The sequence below is a fragment of the Camelus bactrianus genome, chromosome 3, assembly GCF_048773025.1.
Source record: "Camelus bactrianus isolate YW-2024 breed Bactrian camel chromosome 3, ASM4877302v1, whole genome shotgun sequence".
In the NCBI taxonomy this organism is placed as follows: Eukaryota; Metazoa; Chordata; class Mammalia; order Artiodactyla; family Camelidae; genus Camelus; species Camelus bactrianus.
This window is the reverse complement of record NC_133541.1, coordinates 144,478,267-144,495,660: the sequence shown is the minus strand read 5'-3', so window position 1 is coordinate 144,495,660 and position 17,394 is coordinate 144,478,267.

The following is a 17,394-nucleotide window of genomic DNA, read 5'->3' as shown; positions in this document are numbered from 1 at the left end:
TAAACTGACTATAATTCAATAAAATAAAAATTTAAAAATCTGAATATTTAAAACGACCCTTGAGAGAAATGGCCCCATCTCACCAAAGGCAGGAAAACGCTGAGACACTATGGGGAGGAGGAGGGGAGATGGCGCTGAAAGGCCGGGAGAGCAGGAGGGCAGATAAAGAGGGGCACCAGGCAGGGGGCAAATGCGGAGAATAGGGGATAGATGCTCTACCACAAGGAACGCTTGCCAGCAAGATGTGTGACAGGGCCATGTGGCATTTGGACAGGCCAGGGTGGAGCAGGGCTGAAAATGGGCCAAGGGCTGACCTGGGCATCTTTCAGGCTTCCAGCTGGGCTGGGGATGGAGGGAAACGTGTGACCCAGCCTCCCCTAGCCTCAGAGCAGGAGTCTTCAGACAAAAGCTCGGACAATGGCTGTATAGAAAATGGAGCTAAACAAACATCCAATTTCTGTGAATTATACGTGGAAAGTGTTGATTTATTGATGCCCAGTAGGCAGAGAACCAGTTCAAACTGCTCTCACTCGCTCCCATACACACAGCATTGTAAACATCCACTCACCCAGGCCTTGGCACAGGACACTTGCCGAAGAGTGGTCTGTTATTCCAAAGACAGGATGAGGCCTCAGAAAACCTGGGAGAAGGAGAAGGCAAAGTAGAGAATGGAAACCAGTGCAGGATCTGACCTCTGGTAATGGAGCATCAAAGATGAAACACTGTTTACCTTGGAAGCACACTTTCAAGAAGGCAGCAAGCATGGGATTGAAGGTGATGCGCTGAGAGTTAGAAGAGTGCACCGCAGATGCTTCGCTGACAGAACTCAAAAAATTAGCACAAAATATCCCCACAATTGAATCTGAGACCAAGATACGAGCTGCCAAATCTGAGCTAGCAGAGGCAGCGGAAAAAGAGGGATAGGGCTGCGGATGATGGCCCACGCAGAACTCAGGGATCTAGAGTGCGTTGTGGGTATTGGTGGGTACTTTCAAGAGAGCAAAGAGAACTGTGACCTCAGTGAGACAGCAACCGCACTGGAGCGTGAGGTTGAGTTTATCGATATGTCCTATGGCCACATCCAATGCATCTGCAGGACAAGGGACCAATTTGATAATTTGCGAATACAGCACATGTGGGGATCAATCAGAAATATCATGCATCTGGTCTGAGGGTTCCAGGGGGCGTTGGGTTTGAAATCAATATTAAAAGTTTTAGGATCTGCTATATTCGTAACCTAGACTTGGATAAAGGTCTGCTTTGAGGCAGAGGATGCGGAACAGCTCTGTGTTTGCTTTCATGAAACCATGACTCAAGGATGAGAGAACAAGGAAGAGTGGTCAAAGTCCACAGCATGAGAAGATGAAGCATTTCTTACAGCATTATCTCCCAAATGCAGATGCTACATTTTGGACGGCACTGACATTGTACTGCACCGAGGACACATAGGTCGGTCTGCGGGATCATCCCAGCAGGCCCTGAAGTATGACATCCATACATATGCTTCCACTGGTGTTTCTGTAGACAGAGAAGTTCTGGGAAGAACTGGTAACATTGGGAAATTCCCATGGCAGTAGAAAGTACAAGCGCACACTCTGTAGGCTCTTTTGGAGACACTATAAAATGACATACAGAGGAATGCAGACCAGAAAACTTATAGAAGCTTCATTTCCAGTAGAGGAAGTGAATTGTGCGCTTTCAGAACTGTGAGATTAGCGTAATAAAAATGAGGTTCTACTAACTGATATAATATGGTGTGTTCATCACAACAAAGGGAACACCAGCAATTAGAGATATAACAGACAACACACACAGGAACAGGGCATGGCATCAAGGTCTAGGGAAAATTGTCCTCTCAGAAATGCATGGAATTGCTTACACCAAATACTCTAAAGTTTTCATAAATCCAAGCCATAAAATTCTACACTACATACCTGAGAGTACTTGAAGTGTAGAGAAAAAGAAGTATAGTAAAAAAAACAGGAAGTGCCATTTTCTGTTCCAAAGTGATTGAAGGCCCAAAAAATAAGCTTTCAAACAACTAGACAGCAAAACGCTACCAGAGAAAGCACTGAAAATGGAAGTGAGGAAAACACTGATAAACAGCAGGGTCTCTGAATAACAAAAGGCAGAATACCAGAAAAGGGGAAGAGAAAGCCTAAAGAAGAACCCAATAATGACAGAAAACTCAATGGGTGAGATAATAACTGGGCTAAAGTCAGTCCTATGCAGACTACATAATGCAGAGGGACTCGTGAATGACTGTGATGACATGGGAACAGAAATCAATCGATCAGTAGAAGACACAGAAAAGCAAGTGCAAACCAACGTAAACATCGCTGTTGCATCATGGGTTAAGACAAAGCCGGAAAGAATAGGACTTATAGGTTTCCCAAATGGAAAAGCAAGAGAAAAAATAAAAAATTCTGAAAAGGAATTTGTACAAAAATCAGAATGAAACTTGCTGAAAGCCAAGAAAGGATCATCTATAAGAATTCAGTAAGTACACAGCATCCAAATGAGGTGTAATCCCAATAGAACTACAAGGAGTTGTAAAATTCAAATAAACAAATTTCATGATCATCCCAGTGATGTAAAATGCACCTTGAGGAAATCAACTTAGTCACAACAGAACATCCAGTGGGGTTTCAGCTGATATCTCAGCAGAAATTTTGCTGCACGGGGAGGAGTGCCAGGACATAGACCATATCCTGAAAGAGAAAAAGCTGCAATCTAGGGTAGCCTATGCCAAATGACCGCCGTTTATAACAACGGCAGAGCTAGGGAATTTCACTGACCGGCAAACCTTAAAAGAATTCAGCACTTTGAGACTGATCCTAAAACAAAAATTGAGAATCCTACACTGAGTAGAAAAGTAGCATGATGAAATGGATATAACAAAACCATTATTGCAAATGCAAGAAGAGTCTGAGTTGCAAAGAAGTAAGAAGAAGGCAAGGAGGACATCAAAATCCTAAAGATGGGAGAGGGTAGCAGGAAATCATAGGTGATTTAAGCACTATCTTAAGTGAATCAGCTTATATGACTGTCTGTCTGAAGCAAAAGGAGAGATGCATGGCCTAATGTGTTTGCAAAACAAACAAACAATCAGACAAACAAATACCAAAAGGTTACAGTTGGCTGACATATACCAAACAACCATGATTATTCAAAACAAAATACTCAAAGTGATGTCAAGGATCATTCATTACGCAATGACCCTGTATCGCGGCTAGCATGTACTCAAAACACTTGTATTCAGAACACAGACGCGTGCATTAATATTCATAGATACTGATCCAGAAGTGCATATCTTGACCCAAACAAATGACGGTTTTCAACAAGAGTGGGTCATAGTAAGGAATATAGACTTACAAGAATTCCAACAGGATGAATGAATGCCATATTCTAACCTAGGTAGAGAAGTAATGGCATAAGCCTATAACAAAGACAAGTAGCTCTGCAAAACTGTACTAAGAGCAAAATAGACATACAGGAAAGTGCACGTTGGGATTGCTTTCATTTCTAGGAATTTCAGCCCCCATGAAAAAAACGGATCCATGTTCTGAGAGTGTGGGTGTTTCAGCAGAAAGCAACAGACGGATATGTATTCTGGGTGAATGGATATTACACAAACATGAGTTTCCTGGAGTGGGTCTCTGTGTACTGTGAACTGTTAGAAAGTTTAAAGAGCTGTCAATCGATAAACTGAACATGGGCACACTTCCCTCCGTTTTTACTGTGTATACAGATCTGAAAATAAGGAAAGAAGAAAGAGAAAAGACCATGTTACCCTTGTTGATATAATCACATTTCTCTTAGGTACCTCTCGTCTAAAGCAGCCTCTCCCCCAAAACTGACTTAATGCATCAACCACTGTGAATGTCATTTACCGGTTGGATTCCAGGTGGAATGTTGGTGTGTACCACGAGGCTTGTTGGGGCTGGTGGATCCAAGGTAACTGGGCAGAATTCTGTTGGTGGATCAGTGTGATGGTGTGGCTGCCACCCTATTTGGAGATTGGCTTAAGTCTTTGTTTCGGGAAGCTGTGTAACTTGGAGATACTGCTGCTGCCCAAAGACCTGAGTTCACGGGTCAGTTTCCAGAATCTGTAAGGGCATACAGTAGAAGAACTACCTGTCATCAGCTTAAAGCTGAGGCTCCGATGTACGTTCAGAATTGCACATTCTTGTTGACGTCGACTTAATGGGAGACACGAAGAGAAGTTGGCAGAAAATCTGGCTACACGGACTGAGGAGACGTGCGAACACATTGATGAGAGTTTTTCTGCTACAGTGAAGAATATCGTCATGGAGACATCTCTAGAGCATACCAGGCTTGAAAGAAATTCATGAGAGCTACTGAACCTCGCTGATACTGGCAGAAACATACTGAGTGTGAACTTGTACTTGGGAAATTTACTCGATTCTCTGCTCCAAGAATGGGTCCATGATTACTAATGTCTAAAGAGAAGAGATGGTAGAGATGATAAAAGCGCTCATGTTATTGGAAGAGTTCATGAGAATACACACATACCAAGGGGCAGTTATGAATCATTCAGACCAAAATGCACCAAGCCCAAGTAAGCCGAATCCCAGGTTTGTGCCTAGCTATCAATCACATGGTCTTCCCTCCACTCCACTCAGTCATCCATTTCAAAGGATCAGAACCTGAGCTGCAATGAATCCGTTAGGAGGAAAGCAAGCCCCTACTAGAATCAGAGTTCCTATTCCTTCACACACGGTGAACAACAGTGAACACCTTAAAGGTCAAATACTCTCGAGTAAAATAGATAGGAATTGAATACTTAGCTCACACAAAGAAATGATGACCTTCTCCTAGATTCAGCAAATGCTGGGTTTATGTATACTTTGGGCTGAAAGGAGTGTGGGAAGTGTGGGGAATCTTTGACTGAACGTGACTTCGTATTAGGCCTCAGTTATTCAAGACAGTAAAGGAAAATATTAGATGTCAGATAGTGAACTGAAATGTAAAATTAGCCAAAAACATTAAAGACACAGGTTTTGTGGACCGTCGTTCCCTTCCGTCAAGCCCCGGGTTCACTATATCTTGGAGGTGCAGACTTGGTTGTGTTAAATTGCTTTACCCAACATGATCGGATGATTAAGTCTTCTCAGCACTGATAGAAGAACACCTGTTTCTCAATAGCCTAGCAAAGCTGCAGCAGGTTTCTCATAGTTAAATGCCTCTAGGTGCTTTTGGAATCAAGCCTAAATTTATATATTCTGTTTAGATTTTCTTGTATATTCCTAGAGAATAATGTTACCCCTTGAAATGCCAACATTGCCTAGTATGTGTCATTGGGAGTAAAGGCCACCACCTGCATAAGGGAAACGAAGGTTGGGCGTTATTTCATGGTTCCAATAGGTATTTCATTGTTCCTTTTGTTGTTGGAGGCTTCATGAGAAAAGACTTGACATGACCACTTCAAGCTTTTGGAGTGCTATTTTACATTGAGTCTGTCTGTTTTTTCCTTAGAGCTGACAAAATGTTACAAAAATTGTCAAGTCTGGCTTTTGTTGATTTGGTAATTTTCAAAAACTAACTTCAATTTCATATAAATCCTAAAACATGTAAATCGATACTATTAACCTTCTTAAAGACTGCAAATGCCATATCAACCTAATGTCAAAGATGGGGTCTTCGGACAAACCCTCCGACCATGGCTGTAAACAAAACGGAGCTAATCTAATATCCAATTTCTGTGAATTATTTGTGGAAAGTGTTGATTTATCGATGCCCAGTAGGCAGAGAACCAGTGCAAACTGCTCTCACTCGCTCCCATACACAAAACTTTGTAAACATTCAATCAAACAGCCCTTGGCACAGGACAATTGCCGAAGAGTGGTCTGTCACTTCCAAATACAGGATGAGGCCTCAGAAAACCTGGAAGCAGGAAAAGGCAAAGTAGAGAATGGAAACTAGTGCAGGGTCTGACCTGTGGTAATGCAGCATCAAAGGTGAAACTCTGTTTTACTTGGAAGAACACTCTCAAGCGGGCAGCAGGCATGGGATTGAAGGTGATGCGCTGAGTATTAGCAGAGTGAACAGCAGATGCTTGGCTGACAGAACTCAAAGAAATCAGCTCAAAATATCCCCACAATTGAATCTGAGACCAAGATCCGAGCTGCCAAATCTGAGCTAGCAGAGGCAGCGGAAAAAGAGAAGTAGGGCGACAGATGATGGCTCTCGCACAACTCAGGGATCTAGAGTGCGTTGTGGGTTTTGGTGGGTACGTTCAAGAGAGCAAAGAGAACTGTGAACTCAGTGAGACAGCAACCGCACTGGCTCGTGAGTTTGACATTATCAATACGTCCTTAGGCCACATCAACTGCATCTGCAGGACCAGGGCCCAATTGGACATTTTGCCAATAGAGCACGTGTGGGTCTCAATCAGAGGTATCATGCATCTGGACTGAGGGTTCCTGGGTGCGTTGGGATTGAAATAAGTATTAAAAGATTTAGGAACTGCTACATTCATAACCTGGATTGGGATTACAGACTGGTTTGAGGCAGAGGATGGGGAACAGCTCTGTGGTTGCCTTCGTGATTCCATAACTCAAGAATGAGAGAACTAGGAAGAGTGGTCAAAGTCCATACCATGAGAAGATGAAGCATTTCTTACAGCATTACCACCCAAATGCAGATGCTATATTTTGGACTTCACTGACAGTGTACTGCAACGAGGACACATAGGTCGGTCTGCGGGATCATCCCAGCAGGCCCTGAAGTATGATATCCATACATATGCTTCCACTGGTGTTTCTGTAGACAGAGAAGCTCTGGGAAGAACTGGTAACATTGGGACATTCCCATGGCAGTAGAAAGTACAAGCGCACTCTCTGTTGGCTGTTTTGGAGACACTTCAAAATGACATACAGAAGAATGCAGAGCTGAAAACCTATAGAAGCTTCATTTCCACTAGAGGAAGTGCCCTGCGCCCTTTCAGAATTGTGAGATAAATGTAATAAAAAAGAGGATCAACTAACTGAAACAGTATGGTGTGTTCATCACAACAAAGACAACACCAGGTTTTAGAGATATACCAGACAACACACACAGGAACAGGGCATGGCATCAAGGTCTAGGGAAAATTGTCCTCACAGAAATACCTTGGAAATGCGTACACCAAAAAGTCTAAAGTTTGCACTTATCCAAGCCCAATTTGTCTATATTAGATACATGATATTACCTGAACTATAGGGTAAAAGAAGTATAGTAAAAGAAACAGGAAGTACCATTTTCAGTTCCAAAGAGATTGAAGGCCCAAAAAATAAGCTTTCAAACAACTAGACGGCAAAACGTTACCAGAGCAAGCTCTGAAAATAGATGTGAGGAAAACACTGATGAACAACAGTGCCTCAGAATCACAAAAGCAAAATACCAGGAAAGGGGAAGAGAAAGTCTAAAGAATAACCAATAAAATCAGAAAAGTCAATGGATGCGATAAAAACTGGGCTAAGGTCAATCCTAAGCAGACTACATAATGCAGAGGGACTCGTGAATGACTGCGAGGACAGGGGAACAGAAATCAATTGATCAGAAAATGGCACAGAAAAGCAAGTGCAATCCAATGCTAACATCACTGTTGAATCATGGATTAAGTGTAAGCAGGTAAGAACAGGACTCATAGGATTCCCAAATGGAAAAGCAAGTGATAAAATAAAAAATTCTGAAGAGGAATTTGTAGAAAAATCAGAAAGAAATTTGCTGAAAGCCAAGAAAGTATCATCTATACGAATTCAGGGAGTACACAGCGTCCAAAATAGGTGGAATCCCAATAGACCAACAAGCAGCTGTAGAATTCAAATAAACAAAGTTCATGATCATCCCAGTGATGTAAAATGCACCTCGAGGAAAGCAACTTAGTCACAACAGAACCTCCAGAGGGGTTTCAGCTGATATCACGGCAGAAAATTTGCAGCACTGGGAGGAGTGCAAGGAAATAGGCCATACCCTGAATGAGAAAAAGCTGCAATCTAGGGTAGCCTATGCCAAATGACCGCCATTTATAACAACGGCAGAGCTAGGGAATTTCACTGATCTTGAAACCTTAAAAGAATTCAGCAGTTTGAGACTGATACTAAAACAAAAATTGAGATTCCTACCCTGAGTAGAAAAGAAGCAAGAAGAAATTGATATAACAAAACCATTATTGTAAATGCAAGGAGAGTCTCATTTGCAAAGAAGTAACAAGAATAAGGCAAGGAGGACATCAAAATCTTAAAGATGGGAGAGGATAGCATGAAATCACAGGTGAATATAAGCACTATCGTCAGTGAATCAGCTTACATGACTGTCTGAAGCAAAAGGAGAGATGCATGGCATAATGTGTTTGCAATACAATCAGACAAACAAACAAACACCAAAAGGTTACAGTTGGCTGACATATACAATACAAACATGATTATTCAAAACCAAATGATCAAATTGATGACAAGGATCATTCAACACGCATCGACCCAGTATTGCGGCTAGCATGTACTCAAGAAACTTGTATTAAGAAAACAGATGCGTGCATTAATATTCATAGATACTGATCCACAAGTGCATATTGTGAGCCTACCCAAATCACGGTTTTGAATAAGAGTGAGTCATAGAACGGGATATAGTCTTACAAGTCTTCCAAAAGGAAGAATGAATGCCATATTCTATGCTTCGTAGGGAAGAAATGGCATAATCCTATAACAAAGAAAAGTAGCTTTGCAAAATTGTACTAAGTGCAAAAGAGACAGATAGGAATGTGCACGTTGGGATTCGTTACATTTCTAGGAATTTCAGCAACCATGAATCAAATGGATCCATGTTCTGAGAGTGTGGGTATTTCAGCAGAAAGCAAAAGACGGATATGTAATCTGGGTGAATGGATATTACACAAACATGAGTTTCCTTGAGTGTGTCTCTGTGTACTGTGAACTGTTAGAAAGTTTAAAGAGGTGTGAATCCATAAACTGAACATGGATACACTTCCCTCCATTTGTACAGTGTATACAGATTTGAACAAAAAGGAAAGAGAGAAGAGAAAAAGACCACGGGACCCTTCTGGATAGAATCACATTTCCCTTAGGAAAATCTCGTCAAATGCAGCATCACCCCCAACACTGACTTGATGCATCAACCACTGGGGATGGCAGTTACCGGTTGGATTCCAGGTGGAATGTTGTTGTGTACCACGAGGCTTGTTGCGGCTGGTGGATCCAAGGTAACTGGGCAGAATTCTATAGGTGGATCAGTTTGATTGTGGTTCTGCTGCCCTATGTGGAGATTGGCTTACGTCTTTTGTTCGGGAAGCTGAGTAAGTTTGAGATACTGCTGCTGCCCAAAGACCTCAGTTCACGGGTCAGTTTCCAGAATCTGAAAGGGCAGACAGTGGAAGATCTGCCTGTCATCAGCTTACTGGTGAGGCTCCGAGGTAATTTCAGACTTGCCCATTCCTGTTGACGTCGACTTTATGGGAGACACGAAGAGAAGCTGGCAGAAAAACTGGCTGCATTGTTTGAGGAGATGTGCGAACACATTGAAGAAAGTTGTTCTTCTACAGTGGAGAATATCGGCATGGAGACATCTCTAGAGCATACCAGGCTCGGAAGACATTCATGAGACCTACTGAAACTCGCTGATACTGGCAGAAACATACAGAGTGTCAACGTGCCCTTGAGAAAGTTACTCGATTCACTGCTCCAAGAACGGGTCCAAGATTCCTGACATCTAAAAGAGAAGAGATGGCAGAGATGATAAAAGCGCTCATGTCCTTGGAAGAGGTCGTGGGAATCCACACATCCCAAGGGGCATTTACAAATCATTCACACCGAAATGCACCAAGCCCAGGTAAGCCTATTAACAGGTTTGTTGTTAGCTATCAATCACATGGTCTTCCCTCCACTCCACTCAGTCATCCATTTCAAAGGATCAGAACCTGAGCTGCAATGAATCCGTTAGGAGGAAAGCAAGCCCCTACTAGAATCAGAGTTCCTATTCCTTCACACACGGTTAACAACAGTGAACACCTTAAAGGTCAAATACTCTCGAGTAAAATAGATAGGAATTGAATACTTAGCTCACACAAAGAAATGATGACCTTCTCCTAGATTCAGCAAATGCTGGGTTTATGTATACTTTGGGCTGAAAGGAGTGTGGGAAGTGTGGGGAATCTTTGACTGAACGTGACTTCGTATTAGGCCTCAGTTATTCAAGACAGTAAAGGAAAATATTAGATGTCAGATAGTGAACTGAAATGTAAAATTAGCCAAAAACATTAAAGACACAGGTTTTGTGGACCGTCGTTCCCTTCCGTCAAGCCCCGGGTTCACTATATCTTGGAGGTGCAGACTTGGTTGTGTTAAATTGCTTTACCCAACATGATCGGATGATTAAGTCTTCTCAGCACTGATAGAAGAACACCTGTTTCTCAATAGCCTAGCAAAGCTGCAGCAGGTTTCTCATAGTTAAATGCCTCTAGGTGCTTTTGGAATCAAGCCTAAATTTATATATTCTGTTTAGATTTTCTTGTATATTCCTAGAGAATAATGTTACCCCTTGAAATGCCAACATTGCCTAGTATGTGTCATTGGGAGTAAAGGCCACCACCTGCATAAGGGAAACGAAGGTTGGGCGTTATTTCATGGTTCCAATAGGTATTTCATTGTTCCTTTTGTTGTTGGAGGCTTCATGAGAAAAGACTTGACATGACCACTTCAAGCTTTTGGAGTGCTATTTTACATTGAGTCTGTCTGTTTTTTCCTTAGAGCTGACAAAATGTTACAAAAATTGTCAAGTCTGGCTTTTGTTGATTTGGTAATTTTCAAAAACTAACTTCAATTTCATATAAATCCTAAAACATGTAAATCGATACTATTAACCTTCTTAAAGACTGCAAATGCCATATCAACCTAATGTCAAAGATGGGGTCTTCGGACAAACCCTCTGACCATGGCTGTAAACAAAACGGAGCTAATCTAATATCCAATTTCTGTGAATTATTTGTGGAAAGTGTTGATTTATCGATGCCCAGTAGGCAGAGAACCAGTGCAAACTGCTCTCATTCGCTCCCATACACAAAACTTTGTAAACATTCAATCAAACAGCCCTTGGCACAGGACAATTGCCGAAGAGTGGTCTGTCACTTCCAAATACAGGATGAGGCCTCAGAAAACCTGGAAGCAGGAAAAGGCAAAGTAGAGAATGGAAACTAGTGCAGGGTCTGACCTGTGGTAATGCAGCATCAAAGGTGAAACTCTGTTTTACTTGGAAGAACACTCTCAAGCGGGCAGCAGGCATGGGATTGAAGGTGATGCGCTGAGTATTAGCAGAGTGAACAGCAGATGCTTGGCTGACAGAACACAAAGAAATCAGCTCAAAATATCCCCACAATTGAATCTGAGACCAAGATCCGAGCTGCCAAATCTGAGCTAGCAGAGGCAGCGGAAAAAGAGAAGTAGGGCGACAGATGATGGCTCTCGCACAACTCAGGGATCTAGAGTGTGTTGTGGGTTTTGGTGGGTACGTTCAAGAGAGCAAAGAGAACTGTGAACTCAGTGAGACAGCAACCGCACTGGCTCGTGAGTTTGACAATATCAATACGTCCTTAGGCCACATCAACTGCATCTGCAGGACCAGGGCCCAATTGGACATTTTGCCAATAGAGCACGTGTGGGTCTCAATCAGAGGTATCATGCATCTGGACTGAGGGTTCCTGGGTGCGTTGGGATTGAAATAAGTATTAAAAGATTTAGGAACTGCTACATTCATAACCTGGATTGGGATTACAGACTGGTTTGAGGCAGAGGATGGGGAACAGCTCTGTGGTTGCCTTCGTGATTCCATAACTCAAGAATGAGAGAACTAGGAAGAGTGGTCAAAGTCCATACCATGAGAAGATGAAGCATTTCTTACAGCATTATCACCCAAATGCAGATGATACATTTTGGACGGCACTGACAGGGTACTGCACCGAGGACACAGAGGTCGGCCTGCAGGATCATCCCAGCAGGCCCTGAAGTATGACATCCATACATATGCTTCCACTGGTGTTTCTGTAGACAGAGAAGCTCTGGGAAGAACTGGTAACATTGGGACATTCCCATGGCAGTAGAAAGTACAAGCGCACTCTCTGTTGGCTGTTTTGGAGACACTTCAAAATGACATACAGAAGAATGCAGAGCTGATAACCTATAGAAGCTTCATTTCCAGTAGAGGAAGTGCCCTGTGCCCTTTCAGAATTGTGAGATTAGTGTAATAAAAACGAGGTTTTACTAACTGAAACAGTATAATGTGTTCATCACATCAAAGGCAACACCAGGATTTAGAGATATACCAGACAACACACACAGGTACGGGGCATGGCATCAAGGTCTACGGAAAATTGTCCTCACAGAAATAACTTGGAATTGCGTACACCAAAGTGTCTAAAGATTGCATTTAACCAAGCCCTAAAAGTCTGTATTAGACACATGATAGTACCTGACATGTAGAGTAAAAGAAGTATAGTAAAAGAAACAGGAAGTACCATTTCCAGTTCCAAAGAGATTGAAGGCCCAAAAAATAAGCTTTCAAACAACTAGACGGCAAAACGATACCAGAGCAAGCTCTGAAAATGGAGGTGAGGAAAACACTGATGAACCACCATGCCTCAGAATCACAAAAGGCAGAATACCAGAAAAGGGGAAGAGAAACTCTAAAGAAGAACCCAATAGTATCAGAAAACTCAATGGATGAGATAAAAACTTGACTAAAGTCAATCCTAAGCAGACTACTTAATGCATGGGACTCGTGAATGACTGAGAGGACAGGGGAACAGAAAACCCTCGATCAGAAGAAGACACAGAAAAGCAAGTGCATACCAACGCTAACATCACAGTTGAATCATGGGTTAAGACAAAGCAGGTAAGAATAAGACTCATAGGATTCCCAAATGGAAAAGCAAGAGATAAAATTATAAATTCTGAAAAGGAATTTGTAGGAAAATCAGAATGAAACTTGCTTAAAGCCAGGAAAGTATCATCTATACGAATTCAGGATGTACACATCGTTCAAAAGAGGTGGAATACAAATAGACGAACAAGAAGCTGTAGAATTCAAATAAACAAAATTCATGATCATCCCTGTGATGTAAAATGCACCTCGAGGAAATCGACTTAGTCAGAACAGAACCTCCAGAGGGGTTTCAGCTGATATCTCGGCAGAAATTTTGCAGCACGGGGAGGAGTGCCAGGACATAGACCATAACCTGAATGAGAAAAAGCTGCAATCTAGGGTAGCCTATGCCAAATGACTGCCGTTTATGACAACGGCAGAGCTAGGGAAATTCACTGACCGGCAAACCTTAAAAGATTTCAGCACTTTGAGACTGATCCTAAAACAAAAATTGAGAATCCTACCCTGAGTAGAAAAGTAGCAAGATGAAATGGAAATAACAAAACCATTATTGCAAATGCAAGAAGAGCCTGAGTTGCAAAGAAGTAAGAAGAAGAAGGCAAGGAGGACATCAAAATCCTAATGATGGGAGAGGGTAGCAGGAAATCATAGGTGATTTTAAGCACTATCTTAAGTGAATCAGCTTACATGACTGTCTGTCAGAAGCAAAATGAGAGATGTATGGCCTAATGTTTTTGCAAAACATACAAAATATCAGACAAACAAACAAACACCAAAAGGTTACAGTTGGCTTACATATACCAAACTACCATGAATATTGAAAACACTATACTCAAAGTGATGTCAAGGATCATTCAGCACGCATCGACCCATTATCGTGTCTAGCATGTACTCAACACACTTGTATTCAGAAAACAGATGCGTGCATTACTATTCATAGATACTGATCCAGAAGTGCATATTGTGAGCCAACACAAATGACGGTTTTGAATAAGTGTGGGTCATAGAACGGGATATAGTCTTACAAGTTTTCCAACAAAATGAATGAATGCCATATACTATGCTTCGTAGGGAAGAAATGGCATAAGCCTATAACAAAGACAATTAGCTCTGCGAAATAGTACTAAGTGCAAAAGAGACAGACAGGAAGTGCACGTTGGAATTGGTTTCATTTCTAGGAATTTCAGCCCCCATGAAACAAATGGATCCATGTGCTGAGAGTGTGGGTGTTACAGCTGAAAACAACAGATGTATACGTAATCTGGGTGAATCGATATTAAACAAACAAGAGTTTCCTTGAGTGGGTCTATGTGTACTGTGAACTGTTAGAAAGTTTAAAGAGGTGTGAATCCTTAAACTGAACATGGACACACTTCCCTCAATTTGTACTGTGTATACAGATCTGAACAAAAGGAAAGAGGGAAGAGAAAAGGACCATGGGACCCTTCTGGATAGAATCACATTTCCCTTAGGAAACTCTCGTCTAATGCAGCATCACCTCCAACACGAACTTGCTGCATCAACCACAGGGGATGGCAGTTACAGCTTGGATTCCAGGTGGAATGTTGGTGTGTACCACGAGGCTTGTTTCGGCTGGTGGATCCAAGGTAACTGGGCAGAATTCTGTGGGTGGATCATTTTAATGTGTGTCTGCTGCCCTATGTGGAGATTGGCTTAAGTCTTTTTTTCGGGAAGCTGAGTAATTTCGAGATACTGCTGCTACCCCAAGACGTGAGTTCACGGGTCATTTTCCAGAATCTGAAAGGGCAGACAGTGGAAGATCTGCCTGTCTTCAGCTTACTGGTGAGGCTCCGTGGTATTTTCAGCCTTGCCCAGTACTGTTGATGTCGACTTTATGGGAGACACGAAGCGAAGCTGCCAGAAAACCTTGCTGCATGGATTGAGGAGATGTGCGAACACATTGATGAACTTGTTCTGCTACAGTGGAGAATATCGGCATGGAGACATCTCTAGAGCATACCAGGCTCGAAAGACATTCATGAGACCTACTGAAAAACGGTGATACTGGCAGAAACATACGGAGTTTCAACGTGCCCTTGAGAAAGTTACTCGATTCTCAGCTCCAAGAACTGGTCCAAGATTCCTGACGTCTAAAATAGAAGAGATGGCAGAGATGAAAAAAGCACTCATGGTCTTGGAAGGGGTCGTGAGAATCCACACATCCCAAGGGGCATTTACGAATCATTCAGACCGAAATGCACCAAGCCCAGGTAAGCCTATTCCCACGTTTGTGCCTAGCTATCAATCACATGCTCTTCCCTCCACTCCACTCAGGCATCCATTTCAAAGGATCAGAACCTGAGCTGCAATGAATCCAGTAGGAGGAGAGCAGGCCACTACTAGAATCAGTGTTCCTCCTCCTTCATACTCGGTGAACATCATTGAACTCCTTAAATGTCAAAAACTCTCGACTGAAATAGATAGGAATTCAATACTTAGCTCACACAAAGAAATGATGACCTTCCCCTAGATTCAGCAAATGCGGGGTTTATGTATTCTTTGGGCTGAAGGAGTGTGGGAAGTGTGGGGAATCTTTGACTGAACTTGAAAATGTATTAGGCCTCAGTTTCTCAAGACAGTACAGGAAAATATTCGAAGTCAGATAGTGAACTGAACCGTAAAAGTCGCCAAACTCATTAAAGACACAGGTTTGTGGACCGTCGTTCCCTTCCGTCAAGACCCGGGTTCACTATATCTTGGAGGTGCAGACTTGGTTGTGTTAAATTGCTTTACCCAACATGATCGGATGATTAAGACTTCTCAGCACTGATAGAAGAACACCTGGTTCTCAATAGCCTAGCATAGCTGCAGCAGGTTTCTCATAGTTAAATGCCTCTAGGTGCTTTTGGAATCAAGCCTAAATGTATATATTCTGTTTAGATTTTCTTGTATATCCCTAGAGAATAATGTTACCCCTTGAAATGCCAACATTGCCTAGTATGTGTCATTGGGAGTAAAGGGCACCACGTGCATAAGTGAAACGCAGGTTGGGCGTTATTTCATGGTTCCAATAGTTATTTCATTGTTCCTTTTGTTTATGGAGGCTTCAGAAAAAGACTTGGCATGACCCCTTCAAGCTTTTGGAAAGCTATATTACATTGAGTCTGTTTGTTTTTTACTTAGAACTGACAAAATATTACAGAAATTGACAAGTCAGGCTTTTGTTGATTTGGTAATTTTCAAAAACTAACTTCAATTTCATATAAATCCCACAACACGTAAATCGATACTATTAATCTTCTTAAAGACTACAACTGCCATATCAACCTAATGTCAAAGATGGGTTCTTCAGACAAACCCTCTAACCATGGCTGTAAACAAAACGGAACTAAACTAATATCCAATTTCTGTGAATTATATGTGGAAAGTGTTGATTTATCTATGCCCAGTAGCCAGAGAACCAGTGCAAACTGCTCTCACTCGCTTCCATACACAAAACTTTGTAAACATCCAATCAACCAGCCCTTGGCACAGGACAATTGCCGAAGAGTGGTCTGTTACATCCAAAGACAGGATGAGGCCTCAGAAAACCTGGAAGCAGTAAAAGGCAAAGTAGGGAATGGAAACCATTGCAGGGTCTGACCTGTGGTAATGGAGCATCAAAGGTGTAACTCTGTTATCCTTGGAAGCACACTCTCAAGCGGGCAGCAGGCATGGGAATGAAGGAGATGCGCTGAGTGTTAGAAGAGTGCACAGCAGATGCTTGGCTGACAGAACTCAAAGAAATCAGCACAAAATATCCCCACAATTGTTTCTGAGACCAAGATCTGAGCTGCCAACTCTGAGCTAATAGAGGCAGCGGAAAAAGAGGGATTGGGCTACGGATGATAGCTCTCACAGAACTCAGGGATCTAGAGTGCGTTGTGGGTTTTGGTGGGTACGTTCAAGAGAGCAAAGAGAACTGTGGACTCAGTGAGACAGCAACCGCACTGGCTCGTGAGTTTGACATTATCAATACGTCCTTAGGCCACATCAACTGCATCTGCAGGACCAGGGCCCAATTTGACATTTTGCCAATAGAGCACATGTGGGGGTCAGAGGAATCATGCATCTGGTCTGAGGGTTCCAGGGGGCGTTGGGTTTGAAAGCAGTATTAAAAGATTTAGGATCCGCAACATTCTTAACCTGGATTGGGATTCCAGTCAGGTTTCAGGCAGAAGATGCGGAACAGCTCTGTGGTTGCCTTCGTGAACTCATGACTCAAGCGTGAGAGAACTAGGAAGAGTGGTCAAATCCACAGCATGAGAAGATGAAGCATTTCTTACAGCATTATCACCCAAAAACTGATGCTATATTTTCGAGGGCACTGACAGGTTTCTGCACCAAGGACATATAGGTAGGTTTGCGGGATCATCCCAGCAGGCCCTGAAGTATGACATCCATACAAATGGTTCCACTGTTGTTTCTGTAGACAGAGGAGCTCTGGGAAGAACTGGTAACATTGGGACTTTACCATGGCAGTAGAAATTAAAAGCGCAC